Here is an 18032-nt window from a genome sequence, read left to right on the forward strand (position 1 = left end):
CCAGAATCCCCCACGCCGCTCAGGCCTGTCTCTGACACCTTGGTCACTCTTCCGCGTATGAAGTGGAACCCCGGGATTGTCCTGATTTGCACTTCTCTTATTATCGGGGGTCGCTTTCTGGTGGTCAGTGCTAGGGATAAGTAAAAATGCCTTTGCGGAGTTGTTCGTTCACACCCTCGAGGAGGGAACGGTTTCCCCCCTTATTTTGTTAGATCTCTACATGTCTTGACTATGTAGAAAAACTGTTTTTCCCCAGTTAACCGCTCCCCCTTTTGTCCCAGAGATGTTGTTGATGAAAAGTTTCCTTGAATAAAAATTAGAGATTCTTAAATGGCTTGCTGCTTATTCTTTAGAGTTTTTCCCCGGGTGCCCTGAAAGGGATCACCAGCCTCCCTGATTTCCTCCCTTGATAGTTTGGGGCTCATTCTGAATGGATTCCCTAGCGAGATGCTCAAAGAAACCATTCATCTGCCGCCGGGGAAAAGAGGCTAAGAGAGAGCTTTCCAAGTCCTCCATCTCAGAAGGACCCGAGAAAGCGCCTCGCTGCTCCAGGCGCCACACACTCTGCATTTAGAGCGTCTGGAATTCGCGGCTTAAGCCAGAAACTCTGTGTTCGGTTTTCTCGGCGGCCGGACTTGCGCACGCTAAAGGTCACTCTGTAAGATGGTGTCTCAGAAGAAAACCACTGGCCCCCCTGGTCCGGGAATTAGCCAGCGTTCCAAGTAATTCTTGAACCCTCTCGGACAATGGTCAGCGGGAGATGCCTGCTCAAGCCGGAGTCATCTGGCCGACCAGTGTCTGGGAACAGTTGTTTGCGGAGGGAGTAGAAACCCAGAAGTTGAAGAATAGGGGTTGCAGAATTTCAAGGCTGTGGAGGAAGGGATATTAAAAGGATCCAATTTAGGAGTTCATCGAAACCCAAGAATTGGAGATGCTGGAGATTTGAACACAAGAAATTCACACTTTTATAAAGCAGAAAAGAGATGGCAGGGACTTTTCTAATGTTTAGGAAAACCAGGCCTTTTTTTTTCCCCCTTAAGAGATGAGATGTGAGGTGAAGAAAGATATATATGAAGAAAATAGAAAAAGAGGGTAGTTTACTTGAAATAAAGGATTGACAGGCACACCACAGAGTAGGATTTGGTTCCTTTTTGTATGTCACAGGGCTTGGGATTGTTTTGCAGATTCCAATATTTAAAAAAAAAAAAGGAATCTGGCTTTTTCAATAATTTTAATTGATGTTATTATCGGAGAGTACTTCTACATCCAGCCAGAGTATCAAGGAAAGGATGATTCAAATGCTACTTCTATCTGCCTCTCTCCCTCCCTCCCTGATTTGGAAAAGCAGAGTGTTTTGGTGCGGCCTAATGCTAGAAGTATCATGTTAGGGATGGCTGTGGGATGGAAGGGGACAACATTAAGGTGTCTTCTCCGTCTAAACTTTAGTGTGCTCCTCCAATACTGCCCTGAAACATTCTCCTGCTGCTGATTTAAATGCCAAGAAAAGTCAATGGGAGTTAAATGACTACCTTTCTGCCCCTCAAGCCTCAACTGTGCAGTATGAGTCACCACATTTGTTACACTTTTCAGGTTAACTGACATTTTTCTTAATTTGAATTGGAGGGGCCATTTAATTTTGATGATATGAAATTATTAGAGAAATGACTTTACAAATGGAAAAGCATTTTACAGTCCAGGTATTAAATCCAATAAGGGATATGCACCTGGCATTTCAATGAGGGACCATAATAGTAAATGCCCCACGTCTACAAAAGTTAAGGAAAAAAATCTTTACAGAATTGGTGAGTCAGAAGGGACCTTAGCAGCCATATAATCTAAACCATACACAAGGAAGCCTTATCATCATGTCCCCAAGTGGTCATGCAGCCTCTGCTTTTAGACTTCGAAGGGCCTGAACTCTGTCCATCAATAAATAGCCCATTTGGACAGCTCCAGTTTCCTGACATTAGTTTCTTTGCAATTTGCACGCATCTTTTTGTTTTGTTTTGTTTTTTGAATCTGCCCTCAGGGTTCAAACAGAGTAAGTCTGATTCTTCCTTCATATCCTCTAATATAGCAACTATCTGAGTGTTCTTCAGGGTAAAGAGATCTTCATATGGCATAGACTAAAAAGCCTCCTCAATTCTGGTTGGCCTTCCCTGGATTTTTAATATACTTCTTCAAACAGGGAGCCTAGAAACAAATCTAGATGAGATCCAATCAAAGCAGACTACAATGGGACTATCCCCTTCCCTGTTCCTGGAAGTGATGGCTCTCTTAATGTAGCTCAAGACCATATTAGGTTTTCTTTGCTCCCTCATTGTGCTGCTGACTCACATTGAGTTTGCAGTCCACTAAAACTCCCAGAATGTTTTCAGAACCACTTTTATCTAACAATACCTTCCCAAGTGAATATTTGTGAAGTTTATTTTTGTATCTAAGCATAAGACTTTATGTTCATCCTTATTAATTTTTAAATTAATTTTTTATTAGATTCAGTCCAGTGCTCCTGATGGATATTAACTCTGATATATATATATATATATATATATATATATATATATATATATATATATATGTAGTTAGATGTCATTTCTAACTCAGTTTTTTTTTTTTAAATTTATTTTTAATTTAATAGCCTTTTATTTACAGGTTATATGCATGGGTAACTTTACAGCATTAACAATTGCCAAACCTCTTGTCTAACTCAGTTTCACCTGAAAATGTGATGAATGTCATCTTTGCCATTGACAAAAATGTGAAACAGCTCAGGGCCTAGAAAAGACCCAAGGGCTACTCTATTGATACATTAACATTGAAGCATTAACTAGTCTTTGATTCTAGCATTTCAACCAAGTCTGAATCCATCTAATGATATTCTCATCTAATCCATATCTATTGATCTCCTCAAGAATAATATGAGATACTTTATTAAAAGCTTTTTATACTCAGATGCATTTGTCTGGAATTCTTTATCATGGTCCAGCCACCTACTTTCTGCAAGATCACTTCAACCCTGAAACTCACACCTGATCAGCACCCTGTGCACATGGTGCCTTTCCCATGCTTAGAGAATGGAGAGTACCTCCCGGTATCTTCATTTAATGAGGCATAAGCCAAGCGTTTTCTCATTTCCCACTCTTTCCTGTTATTGCCAACCACTGATCAACTGCCACCAACAACCAAGTCAAGTGAAAAGTCCTGGAAATAGTTTCTCCTCTCCTCCCTCACCCCTATATCCATTACCCTTGCTTCTATCCTGGAGTCCAGCATCCAGTAGTGCGATCTGTGAAGGAATTATATCCCTGCTACTACCCTTGTGGAAATAAGACCTGGAAATGTCCCTGCAAGATACTGCAGTCCATGCTGTCTTCCCCAACAGACACAAGTAGAAGATTTGGAAAAAGAATTCTCATCACAAAAGTCCTTGGCAATCAAGTGTTTTTTTTTTTTTTTTTTTTTAATTTTATTTAATAGCCTTTTATTTACAGGTTATATGCATGGGTAACTTTACAGCATTTACAATTGCCAAATTTATCGTTCCAATTTTTCACCTCTTACCCCCCACCCCCTCCCCCAGATGGCAGGATGACCAGTAGATGTTAAATATATTTAAATATAAATTAGATACACAATAAGTATACATGACCAAACTGTTATTTTGCTGTACAAAAAGAATCAGACTCTGAAATATTGTACAATTATCCTGTGAAGGAAATCAAAAATGCAGGTGGGCATAAATATGGGGATTGGGAATTCAATGTAATGGTTTTTAGTCATCACCCAGAGTTCTTTCTCTGGGCGTAGCTGGTTCAGTTCATTACTGCTCCATTGGAAATGATTTGGTTGATCTCATTGCTGAGGATGGCCAGGTCCATCAGAACTGGTCATCATATAGTATCAATCAAGTGTTTTAATCAAAAAATAGATTTGGCTTTATCAATAGAAATGACACTAAAGATAATGCAAATCCACCTACTTTCCTGCTTCACTCTAATACCTGGGCCTTTCCATCTGATTTAATTAGCATTTCTGTAGCTTCTTCAAAGTTTCTTTGCAAAGTACTTCATTCACAGTAATCCTGTGAGACAGGTGTTATTATTCACATTTTTCTACATAGGTTTAGTAGCTTGCCTAGTGTTAATACAGGTCATATTTGAACTCATCTTCCTGCCTCCAGCTCCAGTGTTTAGTAGGCTCCTTGTTGGATATACTATTGAGCAGAATCTTGTTCATCCATGAGTCAGAAGTCCCTTTATACTCTGAGATTCCGCAGCTCCTTAAAAGCCACAATTTCTTCCCATGCTCCTTGAGATTCAATGATAAATCATGAGAACCTATCCTACTGTGTTAGAAAAAAATTTTATGTAGGTTGGGGTAATTTCCTTTTAAAGAAGAAAGGAATCCATTCTCTGGACCTAACCACACTTGCAACATTTTGTCTCTAGATAGTTGAATCTGTCTCAGAATTATTGAAAATCATAGCATGAAGAGAACTTAGAAGGCAACCTAGTTAAACTCATATACTTTTCAAATAAAGATAATAACCAAAAAGGGGAAATGACTTGTCTAAGCTAACATACCTAAGTAGTCTGGGGAGGGGAATTTAATTTGGAGCTGTCTAACTCTAAAGTACAATGTTCTATTCATCATGTCATTCTGCCTTTTAGGAAAGAAGTGATATGGGGGGAAAGTGGCTAGGAAGGGGGTGGTGATGTGATGTCACTGAATAAAAATGAATTGGAATTGGGGAGCTGAAGAACTGGGAAAAGGGATATAAGTTACAAGTTAGTGCAACAATTCATATAAGAGGTAATTCAGCCTGAACTAAAGTGGTGACTGTGAGGTATAGCGAAAAGGACGGTTACAAGTGATGTTATGGATATTCAAATGATAGTACTTGATTAACTGATTATTTGCTACGTTAAGGGAGAAAGAAGAGTCTAAGGTGGTAGAAGCAGAGGTTTAGAGATGGAAGGGACCTTGAAGATTTATTGGGTTAAATACTCTCATTTGGTAAATAAGGAAACTGACACCCAGAGAGAGGAAAGGGATTTATCCATAGGTCTCAAGAGACCAACACAAATAGGAGTTGGAAGGAGGGGGATGTTTTGAGGAAAGATGAGACTGACTACTCATCAAGAGAGCTAGGAGACAGTCATTGCTTTCTAGCAATTTGTTATTTCAGACAGGATTGCTCCTTGTGGGTTACTGGCATATTTATTTTTGTTCAACTCAATTTGCCTTTTAAAATTTGGATGGTTATTTCTTCAAATGCATTTGTGGCATTTATGCTTACATACACAGTCATACTGCTGCTTTCTTTGATGACCTGAAACCTCAATGCTTTAAACACAGTAAGCACTTAATGTTTGTTGAATAAAAATCCATCCCCTATTAGTAAAAATCTACCCTTCTAAAATAGCACAATGAAATTCTCCGAAGATCATTCACTCTTAAACATGTTTTTGAAGGACTAAAACTTTTTGAGTTTCCAAGATTTCTTATTCTGATGGATGTGTCCTCATCAAAGAGGTTAGACCATCTGTGTAAAAGTTCATATATAAATTATCCTAGCCACATCCTTCACATTGTGCTATTCTTGTCCAAGTCTTTCAATAAATCTTTCATGGAAGATCTACCCAACATGCTGGAAGAATTTTCTAGTTACTTTTAATATTTCATGGAGACCATTTCAGGGCCTCCATCCTCTTTTCTTCAATCATGCAGTCATAATTTAGAACCTTAATACCTCTTAATTGAACTATTTCAATAGCTTTTATATGGATCAAAGCCCTATTGTACTGTTCTACAAAATCCTCATTCTGCTCCCTATTTCCATACACTAATCAAGGCTATTCCTCCATGCTGAGAAAACACTCCATCCTCATCTTGCCCCTTCAACTTCCTTGTCTTCCTTTAAATCAGCTAATGTGTCATTTTCTCCTCAAAAACTTCCATGATGCCTCCAATCTACTATTTTCTTTATCCTTAAACTTTCCTAAATCACTCTTTGGAGCATGATTTTGCTTCTTTATATTTTACCTTGTGTTTATATCTTTGTGATGTCTGTGCAATAGACTGTGAGCTTCAAGAGCAAGAAACTCTTTGTGCTTTGTAGCCCAACACGTAGCACAAAGCCTGGCACATAGTACCTACTTAACAATGTTTATTGAACAGGATTGGTATTGAACACCAGAGTAAGCCCATGGGGGAAAATGCCATCTTGTGGGAGATGAGAACCACAAGCTGAGTGATGAAGACAAGATAGCCTGAAGACATGGCGTGGAAATAAGGTAAAGTGAAAGGTTGCAACTGCAAATCTCTCCCCAGATCTCTCCTACAAAATGACCATAGAAAAGGCTCAATTGAATTGAGTAGAAAAGCCAACAAAAAGTCCCATCAGTGATGCAGACCAGGACAGTTTGGATAGAGTCACTGGGGTGGGGATCCATTCCCCAGGAGCAGGTTGGGGTGGAAATGGCACTAGACACAGCAGTGGAAGCACTGTGCACGCCCAAGGCACCTGAATGTTAATCCAGCTAAACACCTGGACAGAATGCGATTCTAAGGCACCTTTGTGCTAGCACTGGATGTAGTATCCAGTGCTACTTGGCAGCTCTATAGCCTATTACAGTTTTGAGTCACAATTTCAAGGCTAATAGGAGCAGTTACAATAATGAGAGAGAACCTTACCTGAGTTAAGGTTCAAAGCACAGAGAAGGGAAGTCCTCTCCCTGAATTCCACTGCCTTGGAAATTTAAAAAAATATCAAAAAATCTACAGGTCCTCAGAGCAAGCTACAGAATCTGTTATGTTCAAACTTCAAACCTGCTTAAAACCAGGGAATAACCTAGTGATCATTTTCTTTGGTAGACTCTAGGAATATTGCAGCCATAGAAAATCTGAGCCATTCATACATGAGAGAGCAACCGAAATAGTTACTGGCTTAGTAGGTTGAGGAAAATGACCACAATTGGTAAGCTCCCTTGATAGATAATGTAGTGACATGCTTTTTCTTCATGATTAAGGTAGGCATTACACAGAGGTATTGAATCGATTTTTGCCAAAAATATGTATAACTGCAGTTTCATATTTGAACTATTAAGCATTAGTAAGAACTGTCCCTTTCAACTTCAGTGTCTTGATCCAATTTAGATAGTCCTCAGTGAATAAAGGTAATAAAGTATAGCTGATAAGCTACTCCTCTATATAATAGTCCCAAATAACTTGCAGTTCCCACAATACTAATATCATGGCCATGACCCATTCTCTAATTAAAGACAAAGATGAAACTCTGTAAGGAAACTATCATTTATTTATGAAAGTATTAGAGGCATATTGACTGGTTTAAAAAAAAAAAAAAACCGAATAAGTGTCCAAAAAAGTTAACAGGAGACCAAAATCTTGATGAAATGAACTAGTAGTTTGGGTATATGGACTAATCTGGAAAGTTTTGGGGGCAATTTAATCATTTTATTAACAAGGTCAATAGATTATTAAAAAGAATGGTCATTTGACTATCTCTTTAGACCGAAGACTTTATCAAGTTAAAAATTAGCTGACTTTATTCCTCCTGATACGTCTGATGCAGTCTTGTGGCTCTGGTCCATTCTCCAGCTCAGGTTACTTGTAGAAGTTTCCTATAAAATTAATGGCAAAACACTTTGCTAAAGATAAGTGAGCTCAATTTATGAAATCTTTTATTGGACCATCACCTATACCACCTATCCATACAAATGGAAATTAGAAGCCAATATTATAAAATGTTCATAACTCTAAATAACAGTTAACGATCTCATAAGAAATAGCTAAATATCAAAATAACTACAGTTTTGAATGGAATTTCACTCTCATGTGACTCTAACAATCCTGGGAGAACAGTAAAAAATAAATACAACTTTCTTGGGGGCCATTTAGCTAATAAATTTAGTGCCAAAATAATTTTTTTTCCCTGTTTGTAGTTTTTACCAAATTCTGAAATGAGACCAGAATTCAATTACACTTGGAACTATAATTAGATGTTTATATTTTATATTATGAAATTCCCTATTTCCAGCTAATATACTGCCAAAGATTCTAAGGCAACTGACTATTGTAACAAGCTTGTAAACAGGGTCCTCCATTTTGATTTTTTCTAATCTTCTCTTAACTACAGAATTCTCATTCTCTACTAAAAAAAAAAAAAAATTCTGAAGCAATTGCTTTAACTTTAAAAAGCTTAAATTCCTCCCAAAAGGAAAATATCTATAACTTAACATCTGTCTAATGATGTGTTTCTATTTCTTTAACACCTTAAAAATTTATCCCATAAATTTCCTAAGTTTTAAGATATTTTAGACTCCATATATTTAATACATATTTAAAATTTCTCCCAAACTAAAAATTACTTACTCTTCTTTTTTGTCCATCTTGTCACCTTTTTGAATCTAGAAAGAGGTAACAATAAAATCATGATCTGGATTTCTCCCACCTTCACCAACATTACTTATAAAAAGATAACTTTTAGTTACAATGTCAAAATTTTAAAAACCAAAACCCAAAACATTGAAACCCTAAAGTGATTACATTAAAAGTTAAGTCATAAAAGACCCTGTCCTTTGTGCAGTTATGAACTGATGGGTTTTTGGGGGGGAGTGAGAGGAGGCAAAATGACTAAACTTCAATTTTTGAGGTCTAAACCTGAATTCATGTAACTTTCTAGTTAAAAAGCAAACTTTTCCCTCATCAGCTCTTGTTATCTTTGGGCTGTTGCCTAGACCTTTCAGAATAAAGCTGCAACAATAAAATAAAGTTCACTAACAGTTGCTTTTTCATCCTCCTAACCAAGTTCAGCTAGAAAGCTTTACAGAAAGGGACCGAGACAAATGAAACAGCTTTAATGACCCAGAAAATTTAAAGATGGGACAAGGACATACAGCATACTCTCATAATAGCCTTAGTTCCATCATTGTTAAATGTGGGAACTCTCAGAAACTCAGAATACTGCTATCTCCTGCCTTAAGAGTAGAACTTTACTACCTGAACTCTTCTATAAGACTTTGGACCCTAATTGATTGATAAGTATGGCTTCCTATTCCCAGGTAACCTCTCCAAAAAATGAAAATCCTTCACAATAGAAATGTTAGCATCTCTTGCAAGACCACCCCTTTACTGTTTAGAATAGTTCAGACCCTTAGAGTAACTTCAAACCCTTAGAACAGACACAAACAGATGCTTACTGGAATTTTAGGTTGAGGAAAGTCAAAATCTTAAGGAGATTCTCGGGAAAGGGCTTCTGTCTAGGTGAAGAACCATATAGGAGAGAGCTGTTTCCAGAGTTTGTCTTTGCATCTTTTCTTCTAAATTGCCTCAGCTGGGCATCACATCGAGATATTTTAAAAGGTGTGAGGTTTGGAGAGACATAATATGTGGAGAATTTAATCTTCTTGTTTAATAATCCAGCCAAAGTAGTAGTAAAAGGAAGTTCATTTTGTCTCTCTTGGACCAAAGAGAATCACATGGTTGGATTTGTAGTTTATATATCCTTCAAAACAGTAGGTGGCCCATCCAACAGCAATCAAATCTAATAGGTAAATGTGATTGGGGGTGAGCTATATTGAAATGAAAATCTGACTATCTCTGTACCAGATCATCCATAGCTTTAGGTTATCATTTCAAATAATGTTTACTCCCCTACCTTGAGCACAACACTGTTTCCCCCTTCTAAATTAAACTCCTGGTAAGGTTGGGTGGAGTCTGACCACGATTAGGAAGAGTTAAAGTCCTCTTATCAACTGCATTGTCCTTGAAGAAAACTGAACTTAAAGTCAGGACTTTGGAAGAAGATGGGGGACTCTGAATCTCCTCAAGATATTGGTTAGTAATAATCATTTCTCACACCAGGCACCCAGTTACAGAGGTTGTAGAAAGGAGGGAACTAATTAGGTGCTGAGGACTGTGAATCTTTAAGGACCAGAAGAGTGCCCTAAACTAGGAATCTGTGATTTGGGGGGTTTTGAAAGACATAAAAAGAAGAAAGTTCAGCTGCAAGAAGTAGCCAGTACCCCCAGTAAAATGGGCAGATTTTAGGTAATCTGAGAACTTCTCTTGGGAGTTCAGCTGCCTGAGTGAAGTGAATGAATGATCTGACTATAGTCATGACCCTCCAATTATAGACTCCATTCTACCTACCATCTGTCAGGACGCCAAGGTTTAGCCATCTGGGACAGCTTGTCCTATTCCCTGCTTTCAGGGATAAACCTTTTAAATTTCTTACTTTCTGCTTAGAGAGTAATAACCAAATGAATATTACTTTTCTATTGGAGAGGGACAGGATGGTTTCCTGCCCTATGACTTTTTTCTGGGCATCCTCAGGGTTGACACTGGGCACAGGACATGGGAAAATCCCACTCTTTCTATCTAGAGAGAAAAGAATAGAGATACCCATTACATTCTTAAGTGTTTGAAACAAAACTAATGCAGACAAGATTAGAAGGGAAGCAATAAACTGGGAAAATATTTTTACAGTCAAAGGTTCTGATAAAGGCCTCATTTCCAAAATATATAGAGATTAACTCTAATTTATAAAAAATCAAGCCATTCTCCAATTGAAAAATGGTCAAAGGATATGAACAGACAATTCTCAGATGAAGAAATTGAAACTATTTCTAGTCATATGAAAAGATGCTCCAAGTCATTATTAATCAGAGAAATGCAAATTAAGACAACTCTAAGATACCACTACACACCTGTCAGATTGGCTAAGATGACAGGAAAAATAATGATGATTGTTGGAGGGATGCGGGAAAACTGGACATTGATGCATTGTTGGTGGAGTTGTGAACAGAATCCAACCATTTTGGAAGTAGTTAGGAACTATGCTCAAAAGTTATCAAACTGTCATACCCTTTGATCCAGCAGTGTTACTACTGGGATTATATCCCAAAGAGATTATAAAGAAGGAAAGGGACCTGTATGTGCACGAATGTTTGTGGCAGCCCTTTTGTAGTGGCTAAAACTGGAAACTGAATGGATGTCCATCAGTTGGAGAATGGCTGAATAAATTGTGGTATATGAATATTATGGAATATTACTGTTCTGTAAGAAATGACCAACAGGATAATTTCAGAAAGGCCTGGAGAGACTTACACGAACTGATGCTGAGTGAAATGAGCAGGACCAGGAGATCATTATATACTTCAACAACAATACTATATGATGACCAGTTCTGATGGACCTGGCCATCCTCAGCAACGAGATCAACCAAATCATTTCCAATGGAGCAGTAATGAACTGAACCAGCTATGCCCAGAAAAAGAACTCTGGGAGATGACTAAAAACCATTACATTGAATTCCCAATCCCTATATTTATGCCCACCTGCATTTTGATTTCCTTCACAAGCTAATTGTACAATATTTCAAGTCTGATTCTTTTGTACAGCAAAATAACGTTTTGGTCATGTATACTTATTGTGTATCTAAGTTATATTTTAATATATTTAACATCTACTGGTCATCCTGCCATCTAGGGGAGGGAGTCGGGGGGTAAGAGGTGAAATATTGGAAAAAGAGGTTTGGCAATTGTTAATGCTGTAAAGTTACCCATGTATATATCCTGTAAATAAAAGGCTATTAAAAAAAAAAACAACATTCTTAAGTGTTTGTTAGTCACAGAAAAAATGCAAAACAATTTTTAGTTGATGTTTTTGTGGGCGTTTCTGTGAAACAGCAGCAAGAATGGTGCATTTGGCATCAGAGAACCAGACTTTGAATACTGGTGATCTTGGCTATTTAGGAATCAATCAGGAGACAGAGGAAGTACCTTAAGCTCTGTGCTTCCCAGTTTCTGTATCTGTAAAATGAAAGACCTGGAGTAGATTTGACATGAGGTTCCTTTCAGTTCTAAAAATATATGAACCTATGAGCGAACAGTCAGTATAATCTTCATAACCTTCATTTCACCCCACTTTGACATCCCAAGTCATCATTTTTTCTCCTCCCCTCAGTTGAAGAGAAGTAGGATTGTTCTCTCTGCTTTAAGGAAAGAAGCCCCCAGAATGGTCAAGATCCAGCTGGAAAGCCCTTGGTGATCATGTCAGCAAGGAGTTAGTCCCAGAAACCTCACCTTGAACCCTCTGGGTATTCAGTTCTATTGATGCATTGTGGAAAGAAAGCTGAAATTGGGAGTTAACAGAAAAAGGAAGCATTAAATAGTCACAATTTCACCTATGTGAATGAGTCACTTGAAGTGAAAAGAAGGGATGGAAGGGAAGCTTCACGGTGGGGGTGTTGGGAGGGGGTCTGTGTGTGTGTGTGTGTGTGTGTGTGCAGTTCTGTCATCCCCAGGACAGTCAGAGTTAAAAGATGATTTCCCTCCAGGCTGGAGACTCTCTGGTATCAAGCTCCTCTAACTTTAAATCTCCAGAAATCAGTTTTACTGCATGAGGAAGTGATTTATTTCTCCAAGTTAATGATCCGGAACAACAGATTTGCCTTGGTCAAAAATCAATGTTTATTATTTGGAGAAGGGGCTTGGGAAAAAGTGTCCCTTTTATCACCAGGCTCCAAGAGGACAGTCCTGAGTTATGGCCGTTCAAGGACAAAGCTTCCACTGCCTCCCTCTGCAAAGCGACGTTTAGCGCGTGGTGAAAAGAAACCTGCACTTCTTCCCTTTCCAGTCTTCTTAAAGCTTTAATTCCGGGAAAGAGGGGTTTGGTCTCCTTGGAGGAGACAATTTAAGCATCAAACGCCGTGGGAGGCGGCTGACTCCAGAGCGCTCTGGGAACGGAAACAGTCCCTCCGCAGGGAGGATGCTTTCTGTCATCCCCAGGTGATCCCGGCCATTGCCCCTGCCCCCTTGGGAGCCTCGGGTCCGGGCCGGGCGTGGATCGGGACTCCGGGAGTGGGGCCGTGGGAGCCCCGGCCCACTCTGGGACCAAAAGGTGAAAGAAGAGGCTGAGAAGGGCCTTTTCTGCCCAGGCATAAATAAGTCAGGCCTTGAGACTGCGAGGGGCAGCAGCCTTCCTGGGGTGATGGATGGTGAGGGGAAGGGAGTTTCCTGTAACCCCAAAATCACAGCCCACACCCAAGCATGTATAGGGATATGTGTGTGTATATTGAAAAAAATATATATATATACACACATGTATACCTACACACACATATATACATACATATACTTACATACACATATATATACACACATATATATACATACACATACTTAGATATATTATATGTATATACATGCACTTAGATACTTTTATGTATACACATACATATTTAGATATATATGCACACACTTGGATACTTATCTATATACATACATATACTTAAATACTTATATATATACACACACACTTAGATACATACATATATATATTATATATATGTATCATGGTTAATATACAATGTATACACAAAAAAATTATAAAAATCGAGCCAAGAGTGCACAGTGAAAAGAGTTCTAGGTTTGGTGTCAGATGTCCTGGGGCCAGTCTAAGTTACCATTTGACCTTGAGAGAGGTCAGTTGTTCTCTGTCCTTAGCCGAAGAAGTGTCCCGTTGGATTCTGTCCCCTGCAGCTCCCCATCTGGAATCCGCGCCATTCAGTATTTTGTGAGGCAGAATGTAAAGGCGGTCTCCATTTGTGGAGGGCTTTGCCAGTAGGTTGATGGCACACCTCCTGGTACAGTAAAATGTTAGAAGTCCTTTGGATAACCGTGTTTGGGGTTAGGAACGAAGAATCTTGGCAGCACAAATCTTACACACTCTAGGGACTGAAGGCCTCATGGTAAAGGGAAGAGGGCAGGCAGTTTGCTCCGGTCACCACAAAGTGCGAGGGTCTCCAGGTCTTTGCCTCTTGGACCCCCCAGCTTTGACTCCAGCACAGTTGCTGAGAATGCTGTTGCTTCAGACCTTCTGAGTCAGAGTCATCCTCACCTGGGCCTTTGGTGTTCTTGGTGCCCAAGACATCGGGAACTTTACAATGCAGTCAGGGGCTGAACATTTCTGTATGCTTAATCAGTGTTTACTGATTGACTCACTGACTGTCCCACTGCTTCAGGATCTGCAGGCCAGACCTGAGGGGAAGCGCCCTATATATTTGGGCTTCTAGCAATGGGCCGTGTCCCTCTTATAAATATTGAAGAAGCCAATAATTAGCTAACTCCATCTAAGAAGTCAATGATTAATTAGTCTATCCCTGTTCCAAGCACTCCTGCCATTGCTTCAGTTCCCAAGTTCTCTGCAACTGCAGATGTAACCAATTCGCTCTCTCCCCATCTCGTTCTCTTTGTTGCATTTGTGGTTATGTCCCTTCTCATCACTGATTTATATTGTCATTCTTCCGTAGCTCCTTATGACTAGAACTAAATGATCTCCTTTAACCTTTGCCTCTTCTCTCCTGATACCTGAATCTCCAACTGCTGCAGACCCTGTCCCATTCCCATCCTTAGTTATTTTGGCTGGCTATTAGATCTGAGAGGAAGGGGAATTCAGATGGGCAATTACCAGGGAACATTTCTGAATATAATTGCAAAAATATATATACCAGGATATCAGAATATAGTATGTGGATCAGAATCTGCCTGAATCAGAGTCACTGTGGTACTCTGTGCAAGGCACTTAACCTCTCCAGGTCTCAGTTTCCTCATATGTAAAATGAGAAGGTTGGACTTGGTGACCTTTAAGAAAATTTCCAACTCTAAGTCAATGGTCCTGTGATCCAGATGACAGGAGATTACCCCAGGTAGGAGAATGGCTTCAGAGATGGAAGTGTGGGATTATCAATCTGGGACAACATGAACATATTAAAAAAAAAAAAAAGCCATATCAATACCTATATTTCAAAATAATTGATCTCCCATGTATTTTGTGCATCCTTTTTAGAAAGGGATCCATAGGCTTTACCAATGGGCCTAAAATGGGCCATTATTTACTAGAAAAGACTCAGAACCTCCTCTTAGTGCAACCCTCGCATTTGGCAGATGAGGAAATGGTGACTAAGCAGTTTGACTTACCTGGCATTTGCACCTAATCCTCCAAATCCAAATCCTCTGCTCTACCCACCGTACAACACAGCCTGGGGTAGAGATGGGAGAGATTTTGTTTTACAACTAGGAAAAATAAAGTGTGTTACAGTGGTAGACAGAATCACACACTGGGGGCACACAACCAAGAAGGGAAACAGATATTACTGAATATTCACTTGGTTGCCTAATATGAACAACCCCTTGAGAATGCTTTTGGAAATTATACTTTGCTATGAACTGAAAATAATTTAAAATTGTTTGAGGTCATCTATGGCATGGAATCAATTGGCAAATACAAATGTACTTTCTATTGAATACCAGACTGCAAATCACATTAATTTTTCTATCATTATGCACACAGTAACAGCTCTCAACAACTCAAATTAACAAACAAAATAAAACATGGAATAAATTTTCAATTAAAACCTAATTCCCTGCCCAACAGTAAGGAATCCACCCAGAGTCAAGCTAACTACATGGGAGGATGATTTCTCAGTATTGAAAAGAAGCAATGTCCACATCTAATCTTGTTTCCCTAAATCAGAACATCTGCATTTGTATACCAAAGAGATTTGCTACTCCCTGCTTGTGTGATCTTGAGCACAGCCAAATTATGTACATTTTGGGTAAAAAAAAAAAAAAGGAATCATACATTTAGAACTGGAAGGGACCATAGAAGTCACTGAGCTCAACCCATTTCTTTTTTAAAAATTAATGTTTTTTGAAATAAATCAATTTTCTTTCCAAAACATTTCCCCTTCCACCCTGGAAAAAAAGAGGAGAAAATCAAATATATATAGTCAAGAAAAGCAGTCTCCCCCTTCCCCATAACCCTCCTCACACTCATTGGCTTGAAAATGCATGTTTCATTATGCAGCTTAAATTTACCATCTCTTTGACAGGAGGTAAAGTACATGCTTCCTCACTAGTGTCCTGGAACTGTGATTGGTCATTGCATCGATCAGTTATTAAGTCTTCCATTATTGTTTGTCTGTACAATTCTGATGTTATTGTATAAATTGTTCTCCTGGTCCTACTCATTTCACTCTGAATTAATTCATGTAAATCTTTCCAGATTTATTTGAAACACTCCTATATATATATATATATATACACACTATATATATATATATATATATATAAAATAAAATCTTCAGCATTAAATATATATGTATATATATGTATATATATTTAATGCTGAAGATTTTATTTTTTCTTTTTATAGTATTTCATTTTCCAAAATACACGCAAAAATAGTTTTCAACATTCACTTTTGCAAAACCTTGTGTTCCAAATTTTTCTCCTTTTATAATAAGGCACAGGAAAAGTATGTCATGAATTTGTTCATCATTTCCTAATTGATGGGCACTTCATTAGCCTCCAACTTTTTGCCACCATGAAAAAAAAGCTACAATAAACATTTTTGCGTCTATGAGTAATTTTCCTCTTTCTCTGATTTCTTTGGAGTGTAAATCAGTAATGGTAACTGGCTTAGAAGGTATGCACAATTTAGTAATTTCTGGGAATAGTTTCAAATGCTTTCCAGAATGGCTAGACCAATTCATAGCTTCTTCAATAGTGCATTAATGTGTTTGTTTTCCCACAATCCCTCCAACATGTCTCTTTTCCTTTTTGGTCAACTTTGCTAAATTGATGGCCAATTCCTTAATTTTATAGGTGAAAAACAGAGGGTCAGAGACATTCGGATTTGCAGAGGATCAAATAATTAGTAAAAAGCAGTGCTAGTGTTAAAACCATGATTTTCTTTCTCTAATCCAGAGCTCTTTCCACTTAATTACACTGTGTCTAATTCTGAGATCTATATTTTAACAAAACAAGACAACTAATAACTAACTTGTTCCAATATTTATGTATTTGAAGTTCTTTATGACCTTTAAATATTTTTAAAATTTTGTTGAAGGAATAAATGAACAGATAAATCATTTATTAAGTACTTCTTAGGTGTCAGATACTGAGTTAAGGCCTCTGAGGGAGGCAAAACACAAAAATAAGGATCATCCCCACCCTCAAGGGATTTATATTCTAATGGGAGTGGGGAGAAAATTCCCCTCTGGGTATGGTGGCCAAAGGAAAGAAGTAGTATAAGTAGAGTTTTAGGCAATGATTGTATGTGTTGCTGTAATTCTATTGACTTCATTCCACATTACATCAGATATGTCTTTCCATCTCTCTTTTTAGCCTTGTGTAATTAGTCATTTTTATGTCAGTATTGTATTGAATTACATTAACATACCATCATTTTTCTAGCCATTCCCCAGTCATTGGATATATGGGTTGTTTCCAGTTTTTCACTGTTATAAATAAGGCTTCTATGAATATTTTTGTATACATGAGTCATTTTTTTCCCTTTTAAAATATCCTTAGGATATAGCCCTCGCAGTGAAATCCCTAAATTAAAGGGCATGACAAAGCCCATTAATTTTGATGATGAGATCAATGACTTTGCAGCTATTCAAGTAAAAAAGGTTGTACTAGGATTCAGAGCTGAAAAGGACTTTAGCTAAGGAGACATCATGATATGGGGGAAAGAATCATAGCTCTGAGTAAGAAGATAGGATTTGGAGCTGTGATTTTCCTGCTGTAGGGAATTCTTGGGTAAGTCCCTCTGCCAATGCAGCTTGGCACCTCCTTGGCATTTTATCATCTTAGAGAATTGCTCAGAGCCCTGGGAGTTTGGGGTTCATCCTTTGAAGGGGACCAGTGGAGTCATGGATGCTGACTTGACTTGACTTGCCTGTGGATTGAATTGAAGTTGCACAAAGTCATCAGCCTCATTCTTTCTTCCAAAGTTATCAAAGCCCAGGGGCTGGACAAAAGTCAGGATGATTGACGATGGTGCAGGAAGCAGTGGATGACCTTGATCTCTTTGATATCTGACCTTGCTCTTTAGTTGCCTTTATGGTCTTTGGAACAAATTGTTCTCATCCATCCCTTCCCTCTGGGGAAATCTTCCCATGCTGGGAGATAGTCACCTCCATAACTCACAGGTTGGAGGTC

General features: G+C 38.5%; 1 protein-coding gene across 1 annotated transcript in view; it reads left to right on the forward strand.

Annotated features, from left to right (window-relative positions):
* LOC100931172 (septin-8-like) overlaps positions 1–302 on the forward strand; it is a 1894-nt gene extending 1592 nt beyond the window's left edge. Inside the window, exon 1 of the mRNA XM_031956731.1 lies at positions 1–302. This exon is cut by the window's left edge and continues 1592 nt beyond it. The gene's annotated coding sequence lies outside the window, so the exon portion shown is untranslated.
* Positions 303–18032: the final 17730 nt, after the last annotated feature.

This window comes from Sarcophilus harrisii, chromosome 2 (genome assembly GCF_902635505.1).
Source record: "Sarcophilus harrisii chromosome 2, mSarHar1.11, whole genome shotgun sequence".
NCBI lineage: Eukaryota > Metazoa > Chordata > Mammalia > Dasyuromorphia > Dasyuridae > Sarcophilus > Sarcophilus harrisii.